The sequence below is a fragment of the Catharus ustulatus genome, chromosome 11 (genome assembly GCF_009819885.2).
Source record: "Catharus ustulatus isolate bCatUst1 chromosome 11, bCatUst1.pri.v2, whole genome shotgun sequence".
Taxonomy (NCBI): domain Eukaryota; kingdom Metazoa; phylum Chordata; class Aves; order Passeriformes; family Turdidae; genus Catharus; species Catharus ustulatus.
The window spans coordinates 16,628,291-16,646,076 of record NC_046231.1 but is presented as its reverse complement, the minus strand read 5'-3'; the positions used below and the strand labels follow the sequence as shown (position 1 = coordinate 16,646,076).

General features: G+C 39.0%; 1 long non-coding RNA gene across 1 annotated transcript in view; it reads left to right on the top strand.

The window, feature by feature from the left end:
* Positions 1-3,188: 3,188 nt before the first annotated feature.
* LOC117001606 overlaps positions 3,189-17,786 on the top strand; it is a 138,361-nt gene continuing 123,763 nt past the window's right edge. The window contains exon 1 of the long non-coding RNA XR_004419074.1: positions 3,189-3,443. This is a non-coding gene — a long non-coding RNA (uncharacterized LOC117001606). The remainder of the gene's footprint in view (positions 3,444-17,786) is intronic.

Below are 17,786 nucleotides of genomic sequence, written 5' to 3'. Positions count from 1 at the left end.
GTGAAAGTTTTTTTGGGTTTTTTTTGGTTTTTTTTTAAATTATTATTTTGTTAGAAAACTCTGTGAGGGTCAGAGTTTCTCCCTTGGCCCTCTGAACTCCTCTTCCCCTGACCAGCTGACTTGTGCTGTCCTCTGTCTTGGTTCCTAGGAGCCTCTTTTTTTTGTCCCTCTTTTTTTGCCTGAGGGACAGATGCATTTCTCCTGGAAGTGCTTTCTGCACCTGCGAGCTCTATAATTTCAGAGCTCTGGGTCTGCAGTGTTCAGGTTTTCCTGTGCAGTGCAGTGTAGGGGAACACAATAAAATCTGTATCCTAACATCAAAATAATTTGTCTTAAATGTGATGTACACTACTGAAGTGTGCATCACAGCCTTGGAGGTGCCCTGGTAATTAATGCAATACTTGGTGCAGACCTTGCTTTAAAATCTACATTTGGGATGATTAATATCCCTTTAATCTGATGTCTGTGTTCTGATGGGGGCTGTGAAAGGACAAGTTTGGAAACTTTTTACACATTCAGCAGAAACAGGTGATGTGGCTGTCTGAGATGGACACAAGCAGGCAAAGCCTGGACCTTGGGACCAAACCTTTGTGACAAGTTTGAGCTCAGTGGAGATTCCAAGGCAAACCAGCAGCACCTGTATGGGGAAGGGAGGCTCAGGAGTGAACAGGACACTCAGCAGTGGAAATGGATAAAACAGCTGGAGCTCACTGTGCCTCTTGTGCCTCCTGTGTCCTGTTTCATGTTCTGGAAGTGACTGCAGCACTTGGTACATCATTTTTAAACCACTGAAAAATGAGCTGGTTTGTATGGGAGAAGACTTGCAGAGCTGATCCTGCTACCAGATGAAAAGAAAAATATTATGAGCATATCTGCTTTTAATATTGTTTTATTAGAAATGCATTTTGATTGCTTGAGGAGTCTGTTTTCAAGCTGCAAATGGCTCCTGTAGAATTTTGCTGAGATGACTAGAGGCCATTTTTGTTGCAACACGCTTCATTTTTCCTGTTGTGTGTTTGTCAGAGTTTTAGGGTTTTGTTAGTATTTATATTGTCATGTTTAATCACTCCTTTTTTGGTTGCATGTAATAGAGAATATTTCATTTGAGTATTCAGATATTGAATTACTGCTTCAGCAATGCTTTTGACACTTGGTATTTTGAGTAAATGAGTTAAAACAAGAGGTCAGCTAGGAAAATAGGAGACATGGTATTATCCCCATGGTTTTAACTTTACTTTCTATTTTAGATTTTACATGATGATCATGAGTTTTTTCAGCTGGTCCCTTGTGTCTGAGAAGCAGGCAGTGTTGATGTGTGGTGACAGAGAGAAGCTCACTTAGATGAGCAGCACACTCTTGCTTTTACATTTCTGGTTTTACATTGTGTGTGAAACACTTCCATTGCTTCATTTAAAATGTTTTAAAAACATTTTATATATTGCTGTTTAGGTGCTCTCAATTCTGTGTGGATGAAACTGGCACTTGGCTGTAGAATATGTTACTTTAAAACAGACATGGATTTTAAGAGAAGATCCATAAATAAGATGTGGTAGGCAGTGAATACTGGACCTGTAATCCGTGTTTTGATTAAAACTAAATATTCAAACATCCAGTAACACAGGAAGGCCATAGCTTTTTTTATTTCTCCTGGACAATTAAGGCTTGCATGGGCAGCACAGTGTGGTATCCACACACCACCAGAGCAAAAGAAACAAGTTAAAAGTTAATATTTGGCTAACATTGTTTAAAACAAGTGACTTTATAATCAGGACACAATGAGCCCTGTCACTGGCCAGGTTAGAAGGACCCTTGTAGACAATTTTTAATCCAGAATTCCTTAACAGGTATAAAACCTGCTATAAAGTAGTTGAATAATAATACTACTACTAATATCATCTGTGGAGAAGGAAGGATACTGGTAATAGTAGGTGAATATAATTCTAGCAAGTCCTACTAAGCATCACTATAGGGTAAATTTAGTTGCTAGCTGTTGTCCTGGGCCTTTGTGGGGTGAGGACCCTGGTCCTGAGAGATGGATCAGCCTGGGCTGTGTTTGTGCCTGAGGGAGGGGAGCTGGGTGTGTCACAGTGGCCTTTTTCTGCCACACAGTTCTGCTTTAAGATTCTTTTTCCCAGAATCTTTGGACATGCATTTATAACCCAGCAGGAATTGTTCAGGTTTCCAGAGTAAGGACAAAAAGTCAAGATTTAGCTGTTGGTGTTGCCAGGAAAAGTTTTGGTTTTCTTTTTCTCATAGGCTGAGAAATAAGCAAGTCATGGCTATCATCCCTCACAACTCAAATTACACAAACTCTTTGCAGGAGTGAGCTGCAAGGGGATCTCAGTTGGGGCTGTGGTCAGATCAGGCAGCAGAATTCATTTCTGCCCAGCTCTGTCACAAAAAAACTAAATGGTATTTGAATTTGGTTCTGGTGTATCCTCTTGAGATTGATCAATCAGAATTAAAGGAAAATGGGTGCCAGTTTCTCTCTTACTACCTCCAGACCTGCTGTCAAAATTATTCTCCTTTTTCTAACTTTTTTTTGGTTCAGTGCAAGATGTTCATCACAGGTCTAAATCTCAGAAATACTGATTTTGATCAGCTAACCCTCCTTTATTTTCAAATACATTCCAGTTGCTCTACACATTTGATTGGCGCTTTTCCCCAGGAACCTAATGCTCAGTTTGGAGTAATGGGAACACAAACCATTAATAAAAGATTAAAGAAAAAGCAAAACACCAGGATTTAAAATTCCAAACATATCTCTGTAGACTTTCTTTATAAAAGGCAGTTTCTTCGGCAGGCGTTGAAATGCAATTCTTCCTACACATTAAATAATAAAATCAGACATGGGAACTTTCAGATTGCTGTGCTGAGCAAAATGGATGTAGCTCTTTTAAGTCCATAAAAGTAAGGAAAATCAGATCTTAAGAACCAAGATCACACTTGAACACAGTTGGAAAACTACAGCATGTTACCAAAACCTCATTAAGCTGTCATGGGCTTTTTTTGTGCATTTTCTTTCCCAGTCTTTTTGAATGCCAAGATATTTGTGTGTAAATACTCTTTTCTAAGTCTATTCCCCCTCCTCCTCTGACACTGTTTGTGACAACATGGGGGTTACCATGGGGATTGTGACGTGTGATGTCATACACAGCACAGTGACCTTGGTGAGCCAGTGAGCCTGCTGAAGGATGGAGATGGACAGAAAAACCAAGGCAGCAAAAATGGAAAAGCAGGCAGGAAAAATGAATGAATTTTAATAAGATAAGAGCGAAACATTGGTGCATGGGGCGGATTTTGTTTGTAAGTTCACCCAAGTTTGTGTTGTGGCTCAAGTTTTTGTTTTTTTGGCCTGAAAGTCCCTGGTTCTGGTTTTGGAATATGTGCTGTGTGATATGTATCTAGAGAGACCTTTCCTCTACCAAGTCAAGAAATATGAGGTAAGCTTAGCATGAAAATTGTAACTCTATCCCAGCTCCCAGAAAAGGGAGCATTAAATCAGACACTATGACTGCTTAGCACTTCTCTAATGCTTAACACGTGGAAATGTTACTGAATCTTCACAACACCCCCAATATGAAAAGCAAGCAGGTGCCAGTATCCCCAGGTAAAAATTGGTGAGTGTGTGATAATCTAAATGGTGAGTGAACTCCCATAAAGTGACTCATCAAATCACTGGCAGCAGTTGGATGAAGATCTGGAAATTCCTATCTTTATAGTCCCAGGTTTGTTTCATTGGATCAGATTTTCCTTTCATTGAAAACACAATGTTCTAAGTTGAGCTGTTCAATGAAATAACAGATTCATACCAATATTATTACACTTTTTTTTAGATAGAGGTAAGGCTGTGTTAGCACAGCATATCCATCTTTATGGAAAAGATGATACACTGACTATGCAAAAGCTGAATGGAGCAGAAATGGCCCCACTCTTATAAATGTGGATGCCTGCAAATTGAGCATCATGTGTGCAAAGCAAATTTTTTTTTTTTTCCTTTCTCCAGAACATTGAATCTCTCCCCATGCATGCCATGTGTGCACTAACTCCTAATTTATATGACTTCAAGTGAGGAAAGTCAGACCCTTTGACTTGTAAATCTCACTCAAAAAAACACTTTTATGATTGAGGTTATAATGGAAATACCAACAAACTCAGATATTTAACTATAAGAGCTCAATCTGTGACATTATAAAGATATGTTTTACTGCCAAGCTTTCTTGTATAGACAAAAGGGGAATGATGCTTTTTAGTTTTCCTGTTGTAAATACACATACTTTGGCAAGGAAAAGGTGTTTGCCAGGTCAAAGCCATTGCTCCAAAAAGAATGCAATAATGAAATAATATAAATAGTGAAGGGCCCAGCACCTCCAGCAAAAGTTATGAACTTGGAAGATCGGGCTGACACATTATTTCTTGTATTCATGTATCAAACTGGTACATCTGCACACCAGTAATTCAGTGTCAACACTATTGATTCTCTGTGCACAGAGCTCCTGTCGAGATCATTAGTAGGTCTGTTTGTGCAAGGTCTACAGGCACTCATGTCACTAAAATGTATGAAGTTCATATTTGTAGGGAGTTATTTCACATGTGGAACTAGAAAAGAAGGATCCTCCAGTGTCCAGAAAACCCTGACCACCTATTTCCAGTCTTATCTGTAAAAGGCTGTGATTTATTTTGTTCTGGATCAGACAAATGAGGCTTTCATCCAGTCAAGGTTTGAATTTAGGGGGAACTGGGTTGGGTTTATTCCTTAAACATCTTTTGTAAATAGGACTTTCCTCTATTAGAAGTGAATTACTATTTTTTATGTTTTGTTTCTCTCTTCCACAGTGCTAAAAAAATGTTTTCTCTGTTGGAAGATCTTTCTAAAAAGACATTGTTTTGTTAAAGCTACACCCCCTCCTCTCCATCCCTGCCCCCTGGTCTGACTGTCAACTGAAAGTTGAACTTTATGATGGGGAGAGTTTCTTTATTTTTTGTCTATTATTTTTTGCCAAAACGTCCTTTAATATCTACTCTACTTTCTCACTTTCTGTTGCTCCCAAGAGCAAAACAGAGGCTTATTTGCTATAGTGACATTTTTGAAAATCTGCATGGCAGCATCACTGTTGCCTATGGAATAGTCATCATGTTCAATTTTGTTGATCCTGTATTTGTTTGCTGGAAAGCAAATCCATCTATTTATCTTCAAAGTCTATTTTCCCAGGTTTCCCTTGCTTAAAGAGCTATACTCAGCTAGAGCAGAGTCCTTGACTGCAAAAGCTTATGATATTAATGTTTTGTTCTGCTGTTCTAATGATCAGTGTGATGTTTTGAAAGTGTTCTGTCTTGTCAGCCCTGTTGTTTTTGCAGTCTGTGTTGATTTGGATGTCAGCTATGTTTCCAATAAACTTCTGAACTCTGAGTACTTTCTAGCAGGGAAGAAAAAAGATGCTTTGTTTACCATGCTATGAAAATTAAAGACCAAGAACTTTCAAAAATAGGAGCCTACAGTTAGATCCTTTACCCTATATTTAGATTTCTAAAGCAGTGGCCTAATTTTTAAAAGGGTTGAGGATCCAGAGGCTCCTGTTTGGCTCAATACTCTGGACAGGATTTTAGATATTCCAGATGAGGATGGTTTAATATTTAATATAAAATTGACTTATTTTAGGTATTTAGTGCTGCATGGGATTTTGATTGAGTGATACAATAATAAGATTGAACTCACAACACAAACACAATGTAGTGATTGCATCCTACAGCTGGATCACAACACAAATGCCATTTGTGCCACAATATCTCCCCAGGACTTCTTCAGTGTAAAGTGGACTGTGGTAGCTCCTGATGGTCCTTAGTGTACAGTGATATTTCAAGGACTTCTCAAGTAAGTGTTGCTTGTCTTAGATTGGACTGTACTCTTGTACCTGCTTGTGATTCCTGGGGAGCATGGAAGGTGAGGAATAAAATTTCCTGGGTTAAAATGGGGTCTCTATTCTGAACAATACTCCTTCATATTTATTTTAAAATTAAATTTCCCTTCTGTGTTTTCAGGCCAGAACAAAATAAATATACTTAAAAAAACCCAGTTGGAATGGATACCCTTCTCTCTGTCAAGCTTTATTTATGGAGGGAATTTCAACATGAAATTTGGAGTAAAATTTCTCTTTCTCTGTTTTCAAGCAAAATGAAAGCAAATGATTGTTGCAAATACATAGTTGGAACAAATGATCTGGCTTTCATGCCAGTGAGAGGGTAAAAGGAAAGAAGCTTATGATGCTTCTGACTGAAGATTATTTTCTTTTACAAAAGGAGAGCAAAATACTGGCTAACTCAACTTCTAGGACAGAGATGAGCCTAAATACTTTATTCAGGAACTTTAAAGCCTTGGAGGAGAACCGGACAGGCAGAAGTGAAAGTTCAGGAATGTCTTCTCAATTCCCAGGCACCAACAGACTTTGAGATGTGTCAAAGGTTTCTTCTCCATCTCCAGCTTTTTGGGAAGTGTCTGTGTAGAGAGGAAAAAGCACTCCTGCATTCTGTTGTGAATGTCTTCCAATCTCCATGCCCTTACCCAACTCTCCCACTAAAATTTGCCTTCTGAGGAGAGGCACAGCAGAGAAACCCGTTTTCTGGAGCCCCTGGGCTGGCCCAGATTGCACCAGAGGTTGCAGTGTAATGGGCAAGTTTGCAGAGCATTCCCCAGGATCCAGCTCCTATGATGTACTGGTGTGTCAAATCTTAAAAGTGTGAAATGAAATTACGTAGAACATAATGACCATCTTCTGGATGTTTCCATGTCCTTTGTCTTTCTACTAACAGCTGCAACCCAATTTGTACTTGGCTATTTTTAGTGTAGAGGTCAGCCTTAGAAATGTGTCCTCAAGTACTCCTTGGCAAGACCAGGCAGATGGGTTTGCCAGCAGATAAACTGCATTTCCTAGAAGTTAGTGAGAATCTGAGCGAGTCACCCAAAAGTCAGTACCTGAGCTGGGAGAGCAACTGTGGAGCCTTTGCTCCATCTCTTGCCATAACCAGGAGGCAAAGCTCCTATTGCTCATATAAGCAAGAGGGTCAGAAAAAAACAGCAAATATATAATATTTAAGGTGTTGAGATTTTTTTTTTTAAGAATATACCAATTTAATACAATTTTTTTCTTTATTTTTTAACTATAGCACATGCATCTACCATTTTGAGCATTAATCTTGAAGCCAAGATATGCCTTTTGGGTATTTTCCTATTAATGAAGTAACTTGCTGCAGAGATGCCATAATATCTCAGCAATCTACATGCACTCTGGCCAAAGTACCACTTAAAGTTTTAGCTCCTTCTTGAATATGTTGGTTGGACACATGCCGTTTTTAGAAGCTAGACATTTTTTATTGGATTTGATGGGAAATATAAATTTGGTTTGGAAAAGGGCTAACTCTTCAAGCCTTCGATTCTCCCTATTAAGATTTTCCTTGCAACTTGGCCTCTTTTAAACTCCCATCTCGTGCATACTCTTTTCTAATCTGATACCTCAGTGTACATATCTAAACATGATCAGTGACAGTTTTAGCTGCGGGGTGAGACTTTCTGTGACAAGGGCAGTGAGCTCTGATTTGAGACCATTCATTGCAAGTGACTTCAGCTGTCTCTTCAAGTGACATCCAGCTACTTGAGGAATGGGGGATGACGAAAGTTCTTTGGACAGAAAACTTTCACTGACAAGAAGGTGACAGGTCCTTGCACAGCTGGTCTCTGATATGCCTTGGAAGAGGCCTACGTAGTTACTAATTTAAGTTTAGTGGTGGCTGCAAGCATGGAGCAGACAAGTTCTTGTAGATTTGTAACTCATCTGCAGGAATGACAGGAGTTGGAGCTACACTTATGGTGCTGGTGTTGTTGTATAACATTTCCAATAGCCCATGTTTATTTAAAGAGCTAAGTAAACTGAACTGCAAGCTATTCTCATTAGTGCTTCTGAACATGTAGCTGAACATGGTGTGTTCTGTTAATTTGTTCATATATTTAAAGTGGATACTGACCTTTTTTTAATGGTCTGTCAACTTATAGTAATGGTATCCTCACTCTTGGGGCTGTCTATTCCTTCATTTTTTTTTTCAACCTGTCCTAATTTTCCCCACTGTCTCCCATCAGTTTTTCAGCCCTTGAGGTGCTATCAATAATGAAAACACTAATGTGTGGGAAGTGGGTGGCTGGTTTTTTTGTTTTTTTTAATAGGGACTTCTTGCCTTGCTCAGAACAAATGCATGCAACTCCTCTCCCAAATCACCATTTTCCCTTCCACCACTGCTCCTGTTGGCAGTAATACTGGAGGGAAATCAAAAGATCCTTCCAAACCAGGAGAGTGATGTGGCATCCTGAACACACACACAGGTGAACTCTTTCCAGTGCACGAGGGGTAAGTGCTGCCCATTGCACAGGGAGCTGTGACAAGTGTTTTGTCACATTTGCTGTCATCTAGGTTGGGAACAGGGGCGTTTTTATCCCAGCTCTGCCACCAACCACTTTGGGGCCACTGTCAAATTGTTGTACACTAAGTACCTGCTGATTGCTTACATATCTGTGCATATGCAGTAAAGCTTTAAATGTCGAAAGTGTCTACTGTGTCTAATCCTGACCTGTGAAGGAAGAAGTCATTACCTCTAAATATCAGGTAGCTCTTGGATTGTAACCTCAGAAGTTTGAGACCAGCCATACTCAAAGAAATAAGGTGATTGTGGATGTTTAAATAATGCTGTTCTGGCAGATCTGGTTTCAGAGGCTCCTCCTTTCTCACCACCATGTGTAACTCCTGTTCCCACTGCCCACTTTGCCTTTCCTGCTCAGCTTTTCATGCAGTTGGGCTCCTAGTCTGCAAGAGTCATAATATTTTATTTCTGAAGGGTATCCTTTCACAGACCTGATTTAGAGCATGGCCACAGGAATGGTTTTGGCAGAGCTGAGAGGGTGGGCACCTGCAGCTGTGGCAGTGAGGGGTGAGGCTGCCAAACCCATCTGACCTGCTGGGGCAGGAGCAGTGAAGAAGCACTGCCAGAAGGGACTAGTGGAGGGAAGATGGGACTGATTGTTATAGAAAAAGTATTGGAGACCACAGCAGCACAAACAGTGGGTGGTCCTGAGCTGAGCTCCAGGGGAAGTGTGGCCATTTACACCACTTGGAAACTTGTCCTCTGCTGTGTAGGGGAGTGTTTGTCACCCTATCAGAGCAGTCTCAGCTCTCCTCTAAGGTCTTTGCTTTTTGTGTCTGAAATATTGCCTGGTTTACATTGGAGAGTACAGCAGTGTAATCTCTTTCTCAGCAGTTGTGTTTCAGTCCCAGCTGGTGTAAGTCAGCAGAGCTCAGCTGCCTGGACAGGAGTTGCACCATTTGCAGCCATGGAGGCTTTGGCCCTCAGTAAATAAACACCAGTGTATTATTGCAAAGATTTGACCTCATTTGTTTTGTTTTTTCCATCTCCTTGACACATCATTGAGCAAATTGTCACTGAAGCAAGGGAGTAGGAGAGGAGATAATTAAATATTACATAAGGATAATAAGGTGTGAGTAAAATTATTTCTGTGGTTTAACATGTAGGTCTATTTTAGAAATTTCTTTGCTAGTTGGAAAATGTGAGCTCGGTGTAATGCCAAATAAACAGTTTGCTGTAGATATTTGAAAGGACTGTGTGCACCTCTTACAGATACTCTGTTGACAGTTTAAAAATGACGTATCTATTATTCATGCTGAGCAGCCAGACAGGAGGAATGCTGCCCTAACTTTCACATGGTAAAAGAGGAAATGAGAAGCAGTGTAGCTTGTAAAGGCAATTGGGTTTGTTTAAAGGAATCCTGTATTTTTGGTAGCCTGATTTGTAGCATGACTGAGTTGAAATTTGGTAGACTCAGCACTACAATGGCAAAACTTCTTTTGATTCCAGCAAGACTGCAATTTGGTTTTGTGTATCCATTTTTGACTGAGGTCACAGGTACAGAAACCTGATGCAGACAGGGTGTTTGTTCTTTTTCCCCCCAGAAGTTGCTATCTGTAAAGGAATGAGTGATGCTTGGCTTTCTGTCAACAAACCTTCGATTTTTAATGACTCATCTGCAGGAGCTGATAAAGTGTTGTGAAGCCCTTTCTTGAAGGGTTGGCTTAGCAGGATGTCGTGTGAGAAATGTGTAGAAACAAAAGAGCAGCAATTGCAGGTGTCTGGGACACTTCTTACTGGAGCTGATATGCTGGATTCTTAATTTAATCAGAATTATATGTATGCAGAAAAGGAGTGTATTGAGATGACTGCTGTACATGGTGATTACACACTGCTCACTGTTGAAGTGAGATAGGGGTTTTGTGTGCCAAACGAAACTTGTTTAGTGAAGGGTACCTGTGATGTGACACATGCAGCAGAGAGCCCATCTGAGCTTACCTGGAAAGCTGACCAAAAGGAAACATTAATTTCTTCAGTCATTAAGATCTGTTGGATTTTGGTTTTCCAGTTTCACCTTTGCTTTAAATTGCATGTCCCATGCCTTTCCAGCTTTTGTGCCTTTCCTGCATTTCTAGGATTTTAGTGCATGTGCATAACGTAGAATTGCATGCCAACAGAAATTGTTCAATTCAGCCTCACAGAGTGGAGGAATAAGATGTGGGAACAGCCTTAGAAAGTTCTGGAAACAGGGAAAAGATGCTGAATTTGCTGTCAGAGAAGTGGGTATTGCCTAGAGGTTTGATCTGAATAAAACCTGTGTTGCCCAGGCGTGCACCCCTCTGTGAGTACTGTGGCTCTGAAAGGTACAGAAAATTGTGCTGGACAAGGAGCACAGCTTTGTCTGGGTATTTAACCCACCCAGCAGGACTCTGGAGTGAGATTGCATTCCTCTTCAGCCCTGGGATGGCATCTGACTATGGCTAAAAGTCACAGGTTGAGCCAACAGTATTTCATCACTGCAGGATTCTTGTGGTGTGCAAGTGAAAGTGCCTAAGGCCTCAGATTTATCTGTGCCTGGTTTCTCAAGAAACATAAGCATAGATTTATCTGTATAAGGAAATTAATTTTGTTCAAGGGAGAATTTGAAGCAGAATGCAGAAATGGTTCTGGAATAAGGCAGGTAAAGTTGTTAGTTAAATCAGCTCCATCCCCTGTGATAAATAGATCAAGAAGCTGGACAATTTATTGAATAAATTGTCCAGAGAAGTCTGAATTATTTGCAGTGTCATTTCACCTGAGCCTGAGGAATGTGAGGCCAAATTTCAGCTGGCTATATTGCATTCCTCTCTAGAGCCAGAAATAGGATCTCAGCTGTTATAAATTGATTAATGAAGGTATTGTTATTTAGACCAGACCCTTAGGCTTGTAATGCCTAGTTTTAGCATAAATGACCAAGCTGAGCCATTCTTTAGAGGACATAGCTTTAAAAGCTATTTGTCTAGTTCAGAAGCAAAAAAATTATAATGGCTTTCATTGCTTTGGCACGTTTTATTGTCTGTGTTGCCTCCCAAAATGATTTACTTGTTCTTTTTTTTTTTTTTCTCTTGAACCTGTGTGGCATCATATTAGCATGGCACATGAAGGTCCTGAGGTGAAAATAAATCCACAAAGATAAATATCAAACTTTGAGATGCTGTTCCATGTAACTGAATGTTTATCTGAACTTCACACACAGCATCCAGTTAGATAATTTGCCCACGAGGCAAGTTTGTTTCATTTTTCACAATGTTCTGCTACTTGAGATTATTTATTCACTGCAGCAGAGCTATGGACAAGCCTGATTTGTTAAGCAAGCACTGTGAGGATAGATACTGCAGTACTATCTTTCATGGAAAACTTTGGAGTGAGAAGCAAAGGAGTATCTCCCAGTGCATCCAGGATGTGCTAGAAAAACTGATGATGGTGCAGCTGCAGAGGTAAGAGGAGAGTCCTCCTTTGTGGAAATGTCTTTTCCCTCTTATCCCTTCTGCTTGCCCTCTTACACCAATATTTCGAAACTCTTGATATTATTTTAATAAAGAAAAAAGGTCAAGAACCTGAATGTTTCTATAGTTACCTCCCTGGATGTATGTTTAGTTAGCAAAAGGGAGAGATGAGGTGTTTATTCCACCAATAAGTACAAAAAAATTTATACCAGGCTGTTTAGCTGAAATTTAATAATCAGTATTCTATTAGACAATTCTTTACACTTAACAATCATTCTTGCATGAACGTGTTTGACAAGGGAAGCAGAGCTCATGTGCTGCATTAATTGTAATACATCTTCAGAGGCGTTGTCACAGAGTTCTGTTCCTTTCCACCTTTGTGTAGATGGAGTTAAACTACCCACTAAAAATTCAGCAAACCTAAACTGCAGCCAAGGAAAACATCTGCTTTGGACATGGCTTACTTTATTTTCTAGCAGGAGGGCTCCATATATCAGTGCCTCGCCTTGTCTAATTTCATTAATGTGATCTTGTGTCCATCCTGTGGCACTTTAATAGCCATTATTTGTGGCCTCCATCAAATAAAGCATTGACCATAAATCCAACCTCACGTAAATGAAGATATAAATGTCAATCTGCATTACTGTACAATATTTATTATTTTAATTAAATGAAACTGATTGTGACATTTATTAGATCGCAGGTTCCTTGTTAATGGCAGTGAAAGGAAAAAACATTGTTTATTTTAGAAAGGCAAAAAGCTGCTTATTTGATGTAATTTTTAGAAATTGTCTTAGTGTTACTAATAGGTTAATAGGCTCTGATAAAAGGTTACCAGAGCTAGGAATCTGTGTGTGGTACACAATGTTTGTGCATCTTTTTGGGACATAAACAAGTTAGTGAAGCCAAATATGACATGTACAGCAGAAATATCAGGGAACAAATATATTAGGAAAGTGAACACTCTGCTTCTGTTACTCATTTAGTAGTACAAGTATTTGCATTTAACTAACCATTTTGTTTCATTTTCTCTAAATAGCAGGAGTTATCCCAGGTCAGGTATTCTTTTGCTGTTAGTAATTCACATTTGTTCAATGTGAACAGACTTATTTTCCAAATTATTGTGGAAAATACAGAAAGCCTGTAGCTTTAAAATTCTGAAGCCAAATCCTTTTTAATCCAGTCCCAAGGACAGAAATCCAGTACAAATCAGAGACTGTTCTTATTTATTCTCCTTTGGTTGTTCTGTTCACTGTGCACAAAAGGAATACTCCATGCTGTTTGCATTGGTTGTAAGAAGGGGTAATAATGGATAAAATTCCCTGGTCTTGATGCCAAAATTTTTAATCTGGAAAATATCATGTGTCAATAAAAAGTGTAAGACTGAAGATGTGATATTTGGCACATTTGTTCACTTACAGGGAGTTGGGTTTTATCAAAACCTATTTTAGAGCAGCCTATTTAGAGTCTGAATAGTCTTTGTACCTCAAAAAAGTCACAACCCTCACCAATAGACTGTGTCCAGAAAAACTTCTGAATGATGGAGATGCTAAATATTTGGGTAAAAAAATTCCTGAGTTATAGTTTATCATTTTATGTTGGAAAATATTGATCCTGATGCTAATGAAGTCAGTGGCAAAACTTTAATTAACTCAGTTGGAAGTGTGGAAACTTGGGAAATTAGGATTAAAAGGAGATTTCATCTTTTTGTATGTAAGCTTCCTTTCTATCTGTGTTTTTCACAATGATTCCTTGAAAATAAACAAAAATACTCATACTAACCTAAAGGGAAATTGATGCAGCTCTTGAAGCATCTTTAGACTGTTTTCAGAACATTTCAAATGTTTGCTACAGATCTCTAGGATCTTTCCCAATAATGATATAGGGTTTTTAAACTAAACTGTCTTTGTTTCAGATCACTTTTAATTAAAAATATTTATAGTGTATTTGTAACAAAGCTGGTCATGAGGTTCTTGTCTGTATCAAATCCTATTGCTCAGATCTAATTTAATTCCAGTGAAGAGGTAAAAATACTTCTCTGAAGTTTATCCTTTTGGTCAGTATGAGCCATGCATATTCATGGCACACTTTAAGTAATTATTAGATATTATCTTTTCAAGCTAAGTGCCCAGCATTGCATGGCATGGCACAGAATAAATTGATTTAGGAAAAGCAAAGCTGAGAAACTGGTCCAGAAGAGACTGGATTTAAAGAAAGTGCTTTACATTTTTACAGGTGCTCCTCTCCTGTATTTATTTCAAGGCTTCTTTCCTGCAATGAAATAACCAAGAAAATACCTTTTTCTTTCCCAGAATCTGAAACCGAACAAAGTGATGGCAAGAATACTTCTGGAGTCCCACTTTTATGTTTAGCAATTTAATTCAGTATTGCTTTTTCAGCAAGTACTTAAAACTTTTTTTTCTGTGATTTTATAGGCCACTGTGTAGACATGTAACTGTGTAACACTTTTGTTCTCCCCCTGACTTTACTTTAATGTATTTTTCTTATTTTTCTTTTTGTTTATATACACAATCTGTGCTTGTATAGTTTTGTGGTATTTCCTTTCAACCTTTCTAGAAGCTAAAGCAGAGACATCTTGGGCTTGTGTTCATTCCCATTGTGCAATACACTTTTTCTGTGTTGCACCAAGGCAGTAAAAACTTCCTTTTCATTGTTGCACTGAAAACCTCCTTCCACTGTTGCACTGAAATGAGAATTAATATTGTTGAAGCAACCACTGACAGTGGGCTCCACTTACTGCTCCCTCCAAAAGAGGTCCAATGTTCCCTTTGCTCAGAAGCCCTTGAGAAACTTGTGAAAACATACATGGTGAGGGAAATTATTTCATCTCCAAATGGTGATCCTGACAACCAGATTTCACTTTGAGCATCTGCGGCAACTGCAGCACTATCCCTGAGTCTTTTGCTCCAAAGTCTTGCTGGCTGTCAGATGAAGATCACTTCTAATGTCCTGGAATATCACTATGTTTTAAGGTGGTTGGTTGGCCCTGTTCAAAGTCCAAGTAAGTTCCCTTGCAGAGTTGTATTTTTTAATATTGTCATGGTTGCTAGACAAGATCTCTCTTTTGTCATCATGCACCAGAACTGAGTTCTTGAACATTCTCAGAAGCTGTCTTTGTTTACGCTTATGTTTGTTCTTATCTGCCAAGACTGCTGTGATTTCTTCTAGCTCTGCTTGCCATCCTGAGATCCAAGTCCATTTCAGTGTTAGATGAGGTTGTGTAATTCTCTGATACCAAAATTATTTTGAAGAATTTTGTCAACACTTTGCCTTTTGTTCTAGAACTTGAGAGGAGGATGTACCAGTCCAGTCTTCAGTCATTCTGATTTCTTGATTTCTTTTTCTAACATGATTTCAATTTCCTTCTGTATTTGTTCTTCCCCTGGGAAATTAATCTGAGTTCTGACACATGTTCTCTGTCATCTTTGTTAAATCTGTAAGCCAAAGAATTGATGTTCTTAGCAGCGGCTGTGCCTCCTACCAGTAAACTGTATTTTTTGCTGCTTTAAGGCATTGCATTTTCTTCTTTTAGTTCTTGCACACATACCTAAAAATAAACAAACCTTGTTTGTTTTTCTTGTGCTCTCCTCAGTCTTCTCCTGTGTACCACATCTCTTCAATGGTCTGATCCATCTAACTCCTTCCAAAAGCTGATTGACCCTCTCATCCCATGTGCATATTTTCTGTGCAAAGTGTGAAAGATTCTGACCTTCTAGGCTCGTTTTCTGAAGTGTCACTGATTTGTTCTGTTACTTTGGGCAAGTCACTTAATCTCACTGTGGTGTAGTTTATCCACTATAAAATAAGTCTAATAATCCTTGTCCGCTTTGCTGAGCCCTGAATCTTGTTTGCCTTCTTTACATGTGCAGTCCTAAGGGTATTATAAAGCTTCAATTATTAATGTTTGGAAAGTGCTTTGAGATCTTTGGATGGAAATCCCTGTATAATCATATTTAGCACTTAGCATTTCACAGCACAGTGCAGACGCTACGTAATCCTCAGAATACTCCTGTGAGACAGAATTACCTGTCAATACAATTATTATCCTCACTTTACTGGATAGTGAGGCAGAAGGATTAGGACCTAATCCTGCTTCTCTTCAAATAAATGGGAGTTCTTCTCTTGACTTCAGCAGGAGCTGGAAGAAGCTTCTGTGACACATCAAGTTTTGAGTTCAGTCTAGATGTCAATCTACACTGAACCTCATGGAGTCTCCTTCCTCACTGTACTACAGTTTGGTGTTTCCTGATCATTTTATCTAGACTTTCTTGCATGATTCATTTTTAGTTTTCTTCTTTCCATTCTGTTTTGGTTATCTTCTATAGTATTTTATCCTTTTGTTTTTCAGTATATTTTCAAGCCCCAGCATATCCTTGATGCTGCATGTAGCCCTGGGGAATAGATCATCCATGAATTCTTCAGTATCACCTTTGCTGTCTTTCTTCACACATTTATCCAGTACTGCTCTTTTGCCTATTTTTAACAACTTTATTTTTCTGCTGGTCATGTAACTCAGCTGCTGTCTACTGCAATGCTGCTTCTACATAGTTGACCATTTCAAACTGCTTTTTTTAGAGCAATTTTGTTGTTGTGAATACAGTCCATAGTACTCTACCATAGTTATAATAATTCTATGGCTGTAATTATGCTAGCCTGCCCTTTATTCTTCTCAGTTATTTTAGTCTCTTCCAATATTAGACAAAGCAGACTTGTCTCACACTGTAGGTGCTCAGGACTCATATTGGTACCCTTGAAATGATAAGTGAAGCAGTGCTATAAAAAGACTGTAAGAAAAAGTATTTAAAATCTGAACTAAAATTATTTTAAGAAATCCCTTATGTGAAGGAGGGATAGGTGAGTTCATTCTTCTCAGAAATAAGTTGAATTATATCACTTCTTTATCAAAGAAGAATCAGTCTCTGACATGTAAGAGGAGATTCCTCAAAAATATCAGTTACTAACCACATATTGCAACATCACCAAAATTAGCTGAATCTGTTTTAAAATAATGAGGCAAAGTAATTTCTGTTATGTCAGATTGATGGTGCTTCTCTACTTCTTAGCCTGCTTTGTTCAAGGGACCATTTCAAGGGACATGTCCAAGGGTGGGCAATGTAAATAAAGATCCATCCACACAGGTTCTGAAGGCTGTCACAATCTTAGGTAAAGAGACTCCATGAATGTGACACTGGTGGCTGGGGAAGAGGGCTCCAGGCTGGGATTTAGCCACAGGTGCTGCTGGTCACTCACATCTCTGAGGAGCTTTGGGAGACCTTCCTACCCCTCTGTGCAGTGCTGGAAAAGGCCCTTGGACAGGACCCAGCTCATTGCCAGGGGCTCTCAGGGGCCAGCAATACCTCTGGCAAAAGCACTATAAAGCTAATTAAAACCAGTAGCACTGGCACCTCATTTCTAGCAATTTCTTTGGTTGAAACAACCATTATTGAGCATTAAAGGTAAAATCAATTCTATAAAGGTAAACAGTTTTGTAGTAATGTGACCATGACCTATAAAATGACAATCTGACATTAATTTTTAAGGATCATATATTCACATATGCTGTCATTGTAGAGCAAGTAACACGACTGGAAGTAGGCCTATGCATTTTGAGAATGCATTTACAGTTTAACATGCTGTTACAAATGTAAGGAGGCTCCTTCTCTCTCCTCTAATTTTTTTTCACCAGCTTGACAGTTTTTCAAACATATTCACTGTCAGCCCTAACAACCTGTCAACAACTGCCATTATGTGAAAATTGCAAAGACTTGCTTGAGCACTGTGAAAACTGACAGACATGCCACAAGGATAAGTTCCTCAGAAACAGAGGGCTAAAACTTTTGAAAGGTGCTCCAGCCTTCCAAGGCAAAATGAACAGTC